The sequence below is a fragment of the Hyperolius riggenbachi genome, chromosome 12 (assembly GCF_040937935.1).
Source record: "Hyperolius riggenbachi isolate aHypRig1 chromosome 12, aHypRig1.pri, whole genome shotgun sequence".
Lineage (NCBI taxonomy): Eukaryota > Metazoa > Chordata > Amphibia > Anura > Hyperoliidae > Hyperolius > Hyperolius riggenbachi.
In genome coordinates, this window is record NC_090657.1 from 36,856,641 (window position 1) to 36,868,964 (window position 12,324).

Below are 12,324 nucleotides of genomic sequence, written 5' to 3' on the forward strand. Positions count from 1 at the left end.
TAAATCTTTGACTTGGATTTCAAATGAGCTGCGGTAGCTGCTGCCTGTGGCCGCCTTCCAGTTTTCCTGTGCTAAATGAATTAGGAAGCCTTATTGGTTGCCATGAACACGTTTACGTCAAACTTTGTCAGCTGACCCTAGGTGACTGTTCTGTGGCGACTTCTGTGAGACCTTCATGTGACCACTCTTCTTACCTTCACCATACTTGAAATGGCAGCTCAAACGCCCACAAACACCCGCTCTCCTCCGCACCCCATCCTGCTGCACCTGCCTTTGAGATCTCATTAATGCGGATTGTGCATGTCTAATAATTTGCTGATGATTTCTATGACAATAACAAGCCAGAACAGGGTTTCCGTGGCAACCAAGTTTTCTTTCGGAATGAGGTGCGGAGGAGAGGCGGGTCACTTCGCCGCTGAGTCTTGATGCCTTCGCTGATCACAGATATCTTCTGACTGAACTGGAGAAAAACCTTTTTTCAGAGTGAATGTCAATGCATGTTCTTTCCCGGTCTTCTGCTGTAATGATTAATAGTATCTATTATACTGACGAAACATCCTTTATTACCTCTGTGTGTGTATTATTCTGTATTATAGAACAGGCATGGTCAGTTTCAAATTATTATAACATCAAAATCATTAACTAAGAGTTGAATTAATGAGTTTTTTTTTTTAAGTGGGATTAAACCCTCATTCTTAAAGAGACTCCGTAACAAAAATTGCATCCTGTTTTTTATCATCCTACAAGTTCCAAAAGCTATTCTAATGTGTTCTGGCTTACTGCAACACTTTCTGCTATCACAGTCTCTGTAATAAATCAATGTATCTTTCCCCTGTCAGACTTGTCGGCCTGTGTCTGGAAGGCTGCCAAGTTCTTCAGTGTTGTGGTTCTGCTATGAACTCCCCCTTCCAGGCCCCTCTATGCACACTGCCTGTGTATTATTTAGATTAGGGCAGCTTCTCTCTTCTCTCTTATCTTTTACAAGCTGGATAAATTGTCCTCTGAACTGGCTGGGCTTTCACATACTGAGGAAATTCAGACAAGGGCAAAGCTGTTTGCAGGAAGAAAAGAGCAGCCTGAAACTTCAGTGCATGAGAGATGCAGGGGGAAAGAAACACACAAATGATCTCTTGAGATTCAAAAGGAATGCTGTATACAGCCTGCTTGTGTATGAATGTATTTTCTATGTGTGGACATACTGTACATCAACCTACTTCCTGTTGTGGTGGCCATTTTGTTTGTTTATAAACAAACTTTTTAAAACTGTTTTTAACCACTTTTAATGCAGCGGGGAGCGGCGAAATTGTGACAGAGGGGAATAGGAGATGTCCCCTAACGCACTGGTATGTTTAATTTTGTGTGATTTTAACAATACAGATTCTCTTTAAGTAAATAAAAGATTTTAAACTACTCCCCATGTACAAATACTCCAGAAACAAGGCCAGATATATACTTTTCTGCCTTTAGGCCAAGAATGCTGGAGCTAACTTTCCATGTACAGCAGCGGCATTCCATATGCACAGCGGGGGATATGGCAGCGCTTTCAAACAGAAGTTATACAGTACCTGAATGATCTATCTCCATGGATGTGCAGAGCTCCAGTAACTGGACAATATTATTCACCTAGCGCTCAAAACAGGCAAAGGAGGGTGTTAGCTTCAGTAAATAATGTGTGCACAGATTATTACTTAATAGACCTCCCCACGACGATGATGGACCCCTTTGGGGAAGCCCTAACACTAGTCTAGCAATAAAAACCTAATATTCCTTGTACTGCTAATCATAAATGGTATACACATCACATCAAGCAGACAGACAGACAAATTACAGCACTCAAGGCTGCACCTGCAATGTAAACCAACGGAGGCATGCAGAGCCCCACTGGGGCTAAATACATGCCTTGAGGGTGCGTTTTCACTAACGCGAATTCGCATGCGTTCCCCGCATGCAAATTCGCATAACCAATAAAAGTGAATGAGCCTGTGTCCATTTGTCAGGAAAACGGAGTGTTTTCTTGTGCAGGAAAAATCTGCTCAGCAGAGCCATCCGAATTCGGACACCGCACACATGCATGCGATTCGCATACAATGTATTTAATAGGGAATTCGCATGGTGTTTTTTCATGCGAATTTGCATACGATTTCGCATGGAATCAATGAAAAAGCACACAGGCACTGACATGGTTAAATTCGCACACAGCGTCATCCATGCGAAATCGTATGCGAATTCGTGGTAAAATTCACATACAACCGCATGCGATTTCGCTCCTGCATGCGAATTCGTCCGCGGAGAATCCGCGGCGATTTCCCACCGCACTAGTGGAAACGCACCCTGAATGCAAAACAGATGCAAATTATGTACTAATTCTAATCTAAAAATTTTGAATGTAGATCTGAAACAATGAATGCAGCTAGCCACTAGTATACTTACGTTCAATTTGTACAGCGGGGACATGGCAGCGCTTTCAAACAGAAGTTATACCTGAATGTTCAATCTGCATGGATGTGCAGAGCTCCAGGAACTGGACAATATTACACACCTAGCTCTTACTACAGGCAAAGGGGGGTGTTCGCTTCAGTAAATAATGTGTGCACAGATTACCTAATTCCATATGCAGCCCCCCTCTTCCATGTGTAACAATTATTATGATTATTTAGTATTTATATAGCGCTGACATCTTACGCAGCGCTGTACAGAGTATATATATATACTGTCTTGTCACTCAACTGTCCCTCAGAGGGGCTCACAATCTAATCCCTGCTATAGTGGGCAGCACGGTGGCGTAGTGGTTAGCTCTCTTGCCTTGCAGCACTGGGTCCCTGGTTCGAATCCCAGCCAGGACACTATCTGCAAAGAGTTTGTATGTTCTCTCCGTGACTGCGTAGGTTTCCTCCGGGCACTCCGGTTTCCTCCCACATTCCAAAAACATACGGAAAAGTTAATTGGCTCCCCCTAAAAAAAAAATTGGCCCTAGACTACAGTACTTACACTACATAATATAGACATATGGTAATGGTAGGGATTAGATTGTGAGCTCCTTTGAGGGACAGTTAGTGACAAGATATATATATGGATATATATATATATATATATATATATATATATATATATATATATATATATATACACTGTACAGCGCTGCGTAATATGTCGGCGCTATATAAATACTAAATAATAATAATAATAATAATAGTCTTATGTCTATGTATGTATCGTGTAGCAGTCTAGGGCCAATTTAGGGGGAAGCCATTTAACTAATCTGTATGTCTTTGGGATGGAGGAAACCAGAGTGCCCGGAGGAAACCCACACAGACACGGGGAGGACATACAAACTCCTTGCAGATGTTGACCTGGCTGGGATTCCAACCAGGGACCCAGCGCTGCAAGGCGAGAGCGCTAACCAATACACAATGTACAGCAGCCTTGCTCATGTATAGCTCTCTCGGGCATCAGCTTCCAGTTCCATTTGTTCCCTATTTGCAGCCTTCTCTTTCATATGTATTAACCCCTATTTCATGTCCAGGTGCCCCCTTGGGCTGCAGCCACCCAAGGCCCCAGCCTTTGTGGCCTCTCCAGACCTAATCTAACCTATGCTGGGGGCAGCTACCTATCTAACCTATACTGGGGGGCACCTGTCTAATCTAGCCTATACTGGAAGGGGGGGGGGGGCAGCTACCTAATCTAACCTATACTGGGGGGCACCTACCTATCTAACGTATACTGAGGGCAACCTACCTATCTAACCTATACTGGGGGGGCAGCTACCTATCTAACCTATACTGGGGGGGCAGCTACTTATCTAACCTATACTGGGGGCACTTATCTAACCTGTATTGGGGGCACCTACCTACCTAGCTAGCCTATACAGGTGACAACTATTCTGGCTACCTATATTGGAGACACCTACCTAAATGACCTATACTGGGGGCACCTACCTATCTAACCTATGCTGGGGGCAACTATTCTGGCTACCTATATTAGAGGCACCCACCTAGCTAACCTGTACTGGGGCACCTACCTATCTAACTTATACCGGGGGCGCCTGCCTATCTAACCTATACTGGGGGCAACTATACTGCCTACCTATACTGGAGGCACCTACCTGGCTAACCTATAGCGGGGGCAACTATACTGGCTTACCTATGCCTGGCTACCTATACTGGGCTACCTATTCTTGGCTACCTATACTGGGGGGACCTATACTAAGTGAAACTAGACCTGGCTAACCTATACTGCGGGCACCCATACCTTGCTTCGGGGGGGGGGGGGGGGCGCAATTTTTACACCCTCGCCCTGGGTGCATTTTAGCCTAGAAACTGCACTGGGTGGTGACAGAACATCCGTGGTTTCAACCACGGTGGACACCTGTCCATTTTTTTCAAGAGAGCGACCACATCCAGGTCCATCCAGGACCACCCCCGATTGGAGTCGGGTCTGTTGATCTCCACCTGCTACCTGTGGTCGGTTGCCCCTTGCAACCCTCCTTTGTGAGTAGCATCTTACTTATTACCATTTCACCAATAACTGACATACTACACTACTGGGCTCCTGTCTTTTGTCTCCTGTGCCTTTTCCTCTAGGGTGCCAAGATGGGGGCGATGAAAAATGGCGCCAGGCATCGGAGTTAAAAAAAGGCGCCCATAGAGAACTGCTATCGCTCGCTATTTATCGTTTTAAAGTGCTAAAAAATGGCGCCGACTTCAAAAACGATATTTATCGTTTATGGTTATATGTTCAGTGCTCCCGAACGATGTTTTTCGTTTATGATTTTAATATTTTTAACCACAACTATGTTTTTCGTTTTAATTTTTTTTTTTTGGGTCTTTCCGTTTGTAATTTCTCTTCATCCCAACAATATATATCGTTTTTAAATAAACTCTGAAGCGAGAATAAATCTCGCTTCACAGCTCATAGTTAGCAGGGGCATGTGTGCCCCTGCTAAAACTTCGCTATCCAGCGACTAAACGGGATCCCTTACCCTCCAAATCCCCTCTGTACAGCGCCGGCTGCGCTTCCTGATTGAGTTAGGGCAACCGCTGCAGCCCTTCCTCACGCGCGTCTATCAGCGCGCATCTCCGCCTCTCCCCCGTCCCTCTCAGTCTTCCTTCACTCAGAGGGGCGGGGGAGAGGCGGTGATGCGCGCTGATAGACGGAGCTGAGAGGCAGGGAAATATCATTTTAAAAGCAGAGAAACGGAACTGTTAAACGAAAAAAATAAGTTATTAAAAACAAAAAATATCGTTTTAAAAGATAAAAAGGGAAAAATGTTAAATTTTTTTAAACGAAAAATATCGATTATAAAGGCATTATCGTCTGCGATCTGGCGCCATTATTTGGCCGGCGCCATTTTTCACTGGACGCTGCCAAGATACCCCTACTACATTACATATTTTAACGGGATGGATGGCTTCATGGTCCAAAGCTGCTTTGTCTTACTGTAACACTGCTCCAACCTCTGGAAATACTGAATAAGTATACATACAGTTTTCCCTGCGGCTTTCCTCTGACTAGTTTTTTTTGCTATATATTCTGTATCTGTTTCTTAGATTTGCTTTAGGTTTGCTTTAAGCATTTACCTTTCAAATGTATGTTTGGTGAGATTTAAGCTTGTGAAGTCTATACCCTGCTTGCGTTTGAGGCGTATGCTCATTTACTGCGCTCCCTTCATATCCAGAGTGCTGTCAGAATGAATCGCCCACCAAGTTATCCTCTTGCCCTTGTGTGGGGGGAACATGCACACTGGTGAAGCATACCGCAAAACAGATCTGTAAAGCGTAAGGCATTCAACTAATGAGGCTGACATACAGGACTAGATGAATGCGTGTACTTGAATGTTAATGTCCAGACATTTTGCAACCCAGCACTACGAGTCAGAACTGTGCTTCTAATGCCTGACCTGTGCTTGACCTATAAACCGATAGTTATTTTAATGCATCCATCTACTGAAAGATATGGCAGAAACTCTGTGCACCAGTTCAGTTTTTACGGATGAGCTAAATATTTTACTCTTAACCCATATAAAAGGCGCTCCTTGCTCAGCAAGACAGTGTTTTGGCACTACAAGTGGCCTGAGGAAGTGGGCTCAGGCCACAAAACGCGTTGCCAGTGCATAATAAATGCCATTGTTATATAAAGTTGTCATTGAGGTAAGCCACCTCCCCCTCTGCTCTGGGTGACTATGAAGGAGCCTCTTCACCTCCTGTTTGGAAGTGCCCTGCAAGCCAGCCAATCACCATGTGGCTTCAGCCCTATGTCATGTGACAGCACTTGTAAACTGAACAGGAAGTGAAGAGGACCTGTATCGCGACTGGGAGTAGATAATGTATAACATTCTGCTTCTCTGCTGGACCCGCCAGCCAGCTCTCGCTCCTGTGCCCCTCCTAGCTGCACAAAGGCGGGGGTCATGGGGACTATTATTAAAGGGACACCTATGGTGAAAAATTGTAAAATTTAAAATACGTGCAAACAAATAAGAAGTACATTTTTTTTCCTGAGTAAAATGAGCCATAAATTACTTTTCTCCTATGTTGCTGTCACTTACAGTAGGTAGAAGCGACAGGTTTTGGACTAGTCCATCTCTTCATGGGAAGATTCGGGATTTATTTATTTTCAAATGCACTTAGTGAATAGCAGTTCTGTCCAACTGCCAAAGAACTGTGCAGTGAGCAGGGAAGCTGGCCAGAATCATTGTTTAAATCCTTTTTAGGGAATATCTTTATAAAGAATAAAAGCCTTGCTGAGAATCCTCCATGAAGAGATGGACTAGTCCAAAACCTGTTGCTTCTTTCAGATTTCTACTACCTACTGTAAGTGACAGCAACATAGGAGAGAAGTAATTTATGGCTCATTTTACTCTCGAAAAAACATACTTCTTATTTGTCTGTGTTTGCACATATTTTAATCTTTACAATTTTTCGCCATAGTGCCTCTTCAAGCCCCACATCAATCTTATTGACTTATCAGGCCAATAAGAACATAGGAGCATACAAATTATTAGCATCACAATTAAAACGGGGATCTTCGGAAGGCAAAAATACATTTGTGTTTCTAGTAGTGCAGTTGTGCTGCATTCACAAGCAGGGCCGGATTTCAGCCAAGGCCACCTAGGCCATGGCCTAGGGCACCACAGGAGCAAGGGCACCAACGCAGCAGGCTCAACTTATGCAGCATTTGCAAGCTTGCAAATGCTGCAATGCCGGGAGATCAGGCAAGCGCCTGACCACAGTAGTCTACTGCCAGCGGCCACCATGCTCTCTGTGTACACTTGGATTGTGGTGGGCGGCTACGGACTTCGGCAGCATTGGAGACAGAGGGGAAAAGGAAGCTTTGGCATTGGAGACGAGCTTTGAGAAATGAAATGAGTGACACTGATGGCTGCTGCAGTGTGAAGGCAAGATGGCTACCTATACTGAAAGGGGGAAAGTAGGAATAGGAGGTATTAAGGTAGTCATCTGGCCACGTATACTGGAGGAGGGGGGGATGGGTCATCAAGTTACTTATACCAGAGGGAAGGGGTCATCTGGCTACCTATACTGAAGGGGGCGGCTGGTGACAGCGACCTTGGGTGGTAAAGAGTACAAATCCGGCCCGGTTCACAAGGTGTCCTGGAGGGAATGTCAACCGACCTCACACGCAAGTAACCATTGAATAGGTTGACAGTATTATTTAAACTGCAGTATAGTAAAGCAACCTCGAGATGTCACTGTTAAATGTAAAGTGCTGCAATGACCTCTATGGTATTGTGTTTTCCTGTAATCTTTCTGTGTTCTCTGTTTTAGAGACACTGGAGCGGGAAAAACATGATGATATAATATATTGTATGTGTAGTACAGCTAAGAAATAAAACATTAGGAGCAGAGACATAAGTCTAATATTGTTTCCAGTACAGGAAGCGTTAAGAAACTCTAGTTATCTATGCAAAAGAGCCATTGAGCTGAGCTCTACGATTTTCAAAGTCGCAGAGAGCTCTATCCTATGAAGCTTGTTATCTCAACTGTCAGTCATTGTATTTTCTTTTTCACTGTTGAAAAGGGGTTAAAAGTTCACTGGCCTGCTCTGTAAAATCATTTAGAATGCTGAGTTGTGTGTACACTGCAAATATTAGAAAATGATGCAATGCCAAAAAAACTATGTAACAAAAATATTTCCTGATGGTGGTGTATGATTTACAGGATATCTGCAAGTTTTTCTTCAAGAGTTCTAAATTTATTTCTGTAGCTGGCAATTAAATTCTTCCCCTAGTGCAACGATCGGTGTCAGCACACAGAGAGAATCTGATTATTGATGATCTGCAGAATCACTGATAATCCAAGTATAACTAACCTCTGTACACCTATATAGTGTGAGTGTTTGGTGCAACAGTAAACACTTTGAATGAGACCACCTGAGGAGCAGATGGTCTTTGGCAGTATGGGCAATACCGCCTTTTGAAGAGTACCAACACCTTCCAGCAGCCTGAGACCTCCAAAGGGGTGGAGTCCCAGGCTGAAGGTAGGAATGACCTGTGCGTGAGTGACACCTGAAGGTCGATGTCACTAGCAGGTCTGGAGACTATCTCTTCAGTATCCAAAGGCAGGCAGGGTTTGGCAACAGATAATCAGATATGCGTAGGTACCGAATCAGAGAGCAGAGGGATTGTCAGGAATGCAATAGGTCATAACAGATATCAACAATGCCTAGTCTTGGGTGCGAGGTCCGTGGTCTCTACACCCTGGAACTAGTCTGGAGTATAATATGATGGTACAAAGTATTCCTAGACTTGGGTGTGAGGTCCGTGGTCTCTACACCCTGGAACTAGTCTGGAGTATAACAGAATGATAATACAGCGTCCCTAGTCTTGGGTGTGAGGTCCGTGGTCTCGACACCCTGGAACTAGTCTGAAGTATAACAGAATGACAACACAGAGTCCCTAGTCTTAGGTGTGAGGTCCGTGGTGTCGACACCCTGGAACTAGTCTGAAGTATAACAGAATGATAATACAATAATAACAGAGGTAATCTGGCTCAGTGTGAATTCCCAGGTCCTCCTGGTTCTAACACACTGAATCTGACTATGGTCTGAGTTCTTCCACGTAAGTGTTCGCAACGGCAGACAACCTGAAAGTGACCAGCAGTGACTATATATACCGCAGCGCTCTCTGGCGCCACCCATCAGTGATCAACCAATAGTCACTTGCCTTGAGGTCAGCTGACCAAGCTGGTCAGCTGATCCCTCCTCGTTTGTCATAAAGGTCCTGCCTCTCAGCGCGCGTATTCCTCAACCTGTGTGAACTAACAGACCCGGCCACACCAGACGCACGCTGCTGCGGACAAACCGCCGCGCTGGACGCGGAAACAGCCGCCTTGCCGGCAGTACACGCGGCGGCTTTTCCGCGTTCTCACACCTAGCATCTGAGAATCAGACGCTAGAAGCTCTAGCATCTGATTCATTCTCGGACACTAGGGGGAGAAGCCCGAAAGAGAAGAATCTGGAGACCAAACGGCTGGAGATGAGTACTGCCTGACTCTGCCTGGGGGGACATCCGGGGCACCCCAGAATAGATCCGTGGCACGTACCACTGATTTTTGGGGCTAGCAACGCCTATGGTTGCCCAACAGGCAAGCCTTCCTCAGCCTCTGAAAACTTAACTCCCCTCCTCCCCTCTGCATCTGAAATCACTGGCTAGTAACCTCCTCCTCCCTTGCTACATGAGTCTAAAAGTGCCAAGGCACTGGAGAAGCTGTGGGCGAAGGCTTGTTTAGTTTATAGGGAATTATAGTATTAAAACAAATTAAAAAAAGTATTTGTCTTGAGAAAAGCCATATAAACTATATGAAAGGAACACAATTATGCAATGAAGAAAAGTTTATCTCGGATCCACTTTAAGAGTTATAGCTTGCGTACTGCTAGTGATTTCCATTTCCTTCATTGTACTACAGCAGGACGAGGGGAGTAATATCAAGACATTTCAGGCAGGCTCGTACTGAGCCGCCGAAGTGCCGATGGTCCCATCGGTGGGCCCCAGCCACCCCGCCTCCTGGGGGCCCCAGTGCTGAAAAGGAGGGGCTAAGCGCAGGAAGGGGGGAAAGAGGGCACAGAGCAGTTAAGAGGGGGGAAGCCTCCCCCCTCCCTCACCTAGGGCCCCCCCTTCTGCTTCCCCCCCTCCAGTTAGGTAGGCAGGTGTCTCAGTAGTCCCCCAGGCAGGAAGGCTTCCCCCCTCCCTCACCTAGCCCCCCCCCCCCCCCCTCCGCGCTCCCACCCTCCAGAATTGCAGTCCAGAATAGTTTACTGTCCGAGATCGATAGCTCTGTGTGCCGCTGGTCTGGTCTTCTGCACTGACTGTCCAATCACGCTTTCGCAGTACTTCCTGTGAGAGCGTGATTGGACAGTGCAGTGCAGGAGACCGGACCAGCAGCAGCACGCAGAGCTTTTGGATCCTCTCGGACGGTAAGTGATTCCTGCGCTCGCTGCTGCCACTGCTGGCTGCAATTTTGGACAGGGGGGAGCGCGGAAGGGGGGGCCCCAGGTTAGGGGGAGGAGGCTTCCCCCTCCCTGCTGCTCTGTGCCCACTGCCCCCCCTTCCTGCCTGGGGGACTACTGAGACACCTGCCTACCTAACGGGGGGGCGTGGAAGGGGGGGGCTCTAGGTGAGTGAGGGGGGAGGCCTCCCCCTTCCCCACCGCTCTGTGCCCTCTGCCCCCCCCCCTTCCAAGCTGGGGGGAGCTTTCATTTTGCGGGAAAACCTGACGCCAATCTGAATGCATTTTGTGGGGGGATATCTGCTGCCAATTTTATTGCATTTTGTGGGGGGATATCTGCTGCCAATCTGATTGGATTTAGTGGGGATATCTGCTGCCAATCTGATTGCATTTTGAGGGGATTGGGGGGGGAGGAGGAGGAGAGGGGGCGGGCCCCAGGCTGAAACTTCCTTGGTGGGCCCCAGTGTCCCAGTCCGACCCTGATTTCAGGTATACAGAAGGACAGTGTGGTGTGAGTAGAGGAAAGGAGATAACAGTTACAATAGACAGGGTTCAAGCAGCATCAGTGGTGTAGCTTAGGAGCTCTCGCCCCAGTGCAAATTTTACGTTTGGCTCCCTGTAAGCAGGGGAGGGGACAGCTGCAGTGTCAGAGAGGTGTACGCAGGGGAGGGGACAGCTGCAGTGTCAGAGAGGTGTAAGCAGGGGAGGGGACAGCTCTAGTGTCAGAGAGGTGTAAGCAGGGGAGGGGACAGCTCTAGTGTCAGAGAGGTGTACGCAGGGGAGGGGACAGCTGCAGTGTCAGAGAGGTGTAAGCAGGGGAGGGGACAGCTGCAGTGTCAGACAGGTGTAAGCAGGGGAGAGGACAGCTGCAGTGTCAGAGAGATGTAAGCAGGGGAGGGGACAGCTTTAGTGTCAGAGAGGTGTAAGCAGGGGAGAGGACAGCTCTAGTGTCAGACAGGTGTAAGCAGGGGAGAGAACAGCTGCAGTGTCAGAGAGATGTAAGCAGGGGAGGGGACAGATGCAGTGTCAGAGAGGTGTACGTAGGGGAGGGGACAGATGCAGTGTCAGAGACGTGTAAGCAGGGGAGAGGACAGCTGCAGTGTCAGAGAGATGTAAGCAGGGGAGGGGACAGCTCTAGTGTCAGAGAAGTGTACGCAGGTGAGGAAAACAGCCTATTAATGGTTACAACCAGAAAAGGATTAGGACAAAATGGGGCCCCTAGGCAAGATAGTTCATGCCCACCGATGATGGTCACCTGACTTTAAAGAGAACCTGTAACAAAAAAAAAGTCCCCTAAAGGGTACTCACCTCAGTAGGGGGAAGCTTCAGGGTCCCAATGAGGCCTCCCCCCTCCCCTGTAGCTGCAGGCAATCCAGCGCTGGCTCCCCCGAAGTGTCCCGCAATCCTGGCTCAACAAGCCTGACAAGGCTTGCTATATTTACCTTCCCTGGCTCCAGTGGGGGCACGGTTGCGGATCTCAGCTCAGATATTGGCGGAAATAGGTGATCTCCGTCGGATCCGCTCTAATACACAGGTACAGGAGACTTGCGCCTGCACAGTACAGCGGCCCGGCAGCGATCTGCTATTACTGCCTATCACCGAGCGAAGAGCAGATACTGCGCCTGCGCTGGAACCAGGAAGGTAAATATTTACATCCCCGCAGTTCCGGGAGCTTTTTCGCCGCCGCTGTGGGACACAGCAGGATGGGGGAATTCTCGAAAGGATCCGAAGGCTTCCCCCTACCGAGGTGAGTACCTCCCAGGGGAACTTTTCTTGTTACAGGTTTTCTTTAACTACCTGGGGACCGCCTAATGCCGATGGGCGTGGCCACGGCGTCAAGTCCTGGGGCTGTAGTTTCCCAGGGAAC

At 47.3% G+C, this 12,324-nt stretch overlaps 1 long non-coding RNA gene across 1 annotated transcript in view; it reads right to left on the bottom strand.

The window, feature by feature from the left end:
• Positions 1–232: 232 nt before the first annotated feature.
• LOC137542065 (uncharacterized) overlaps positions 233–12,324 on the bottom strand; it is a 170,937-nt gene continuing 158,845 nt past the window's right edge. Inside the window, exon 4 of the long non-coding RNA XR_011025340.1 lies at positions 233–518. This is a non-coding gene — a long non-coding RNA (uncharacterized lncRNA). The remainder of the gene's footprint in view (positions 519–12,324) is intronic.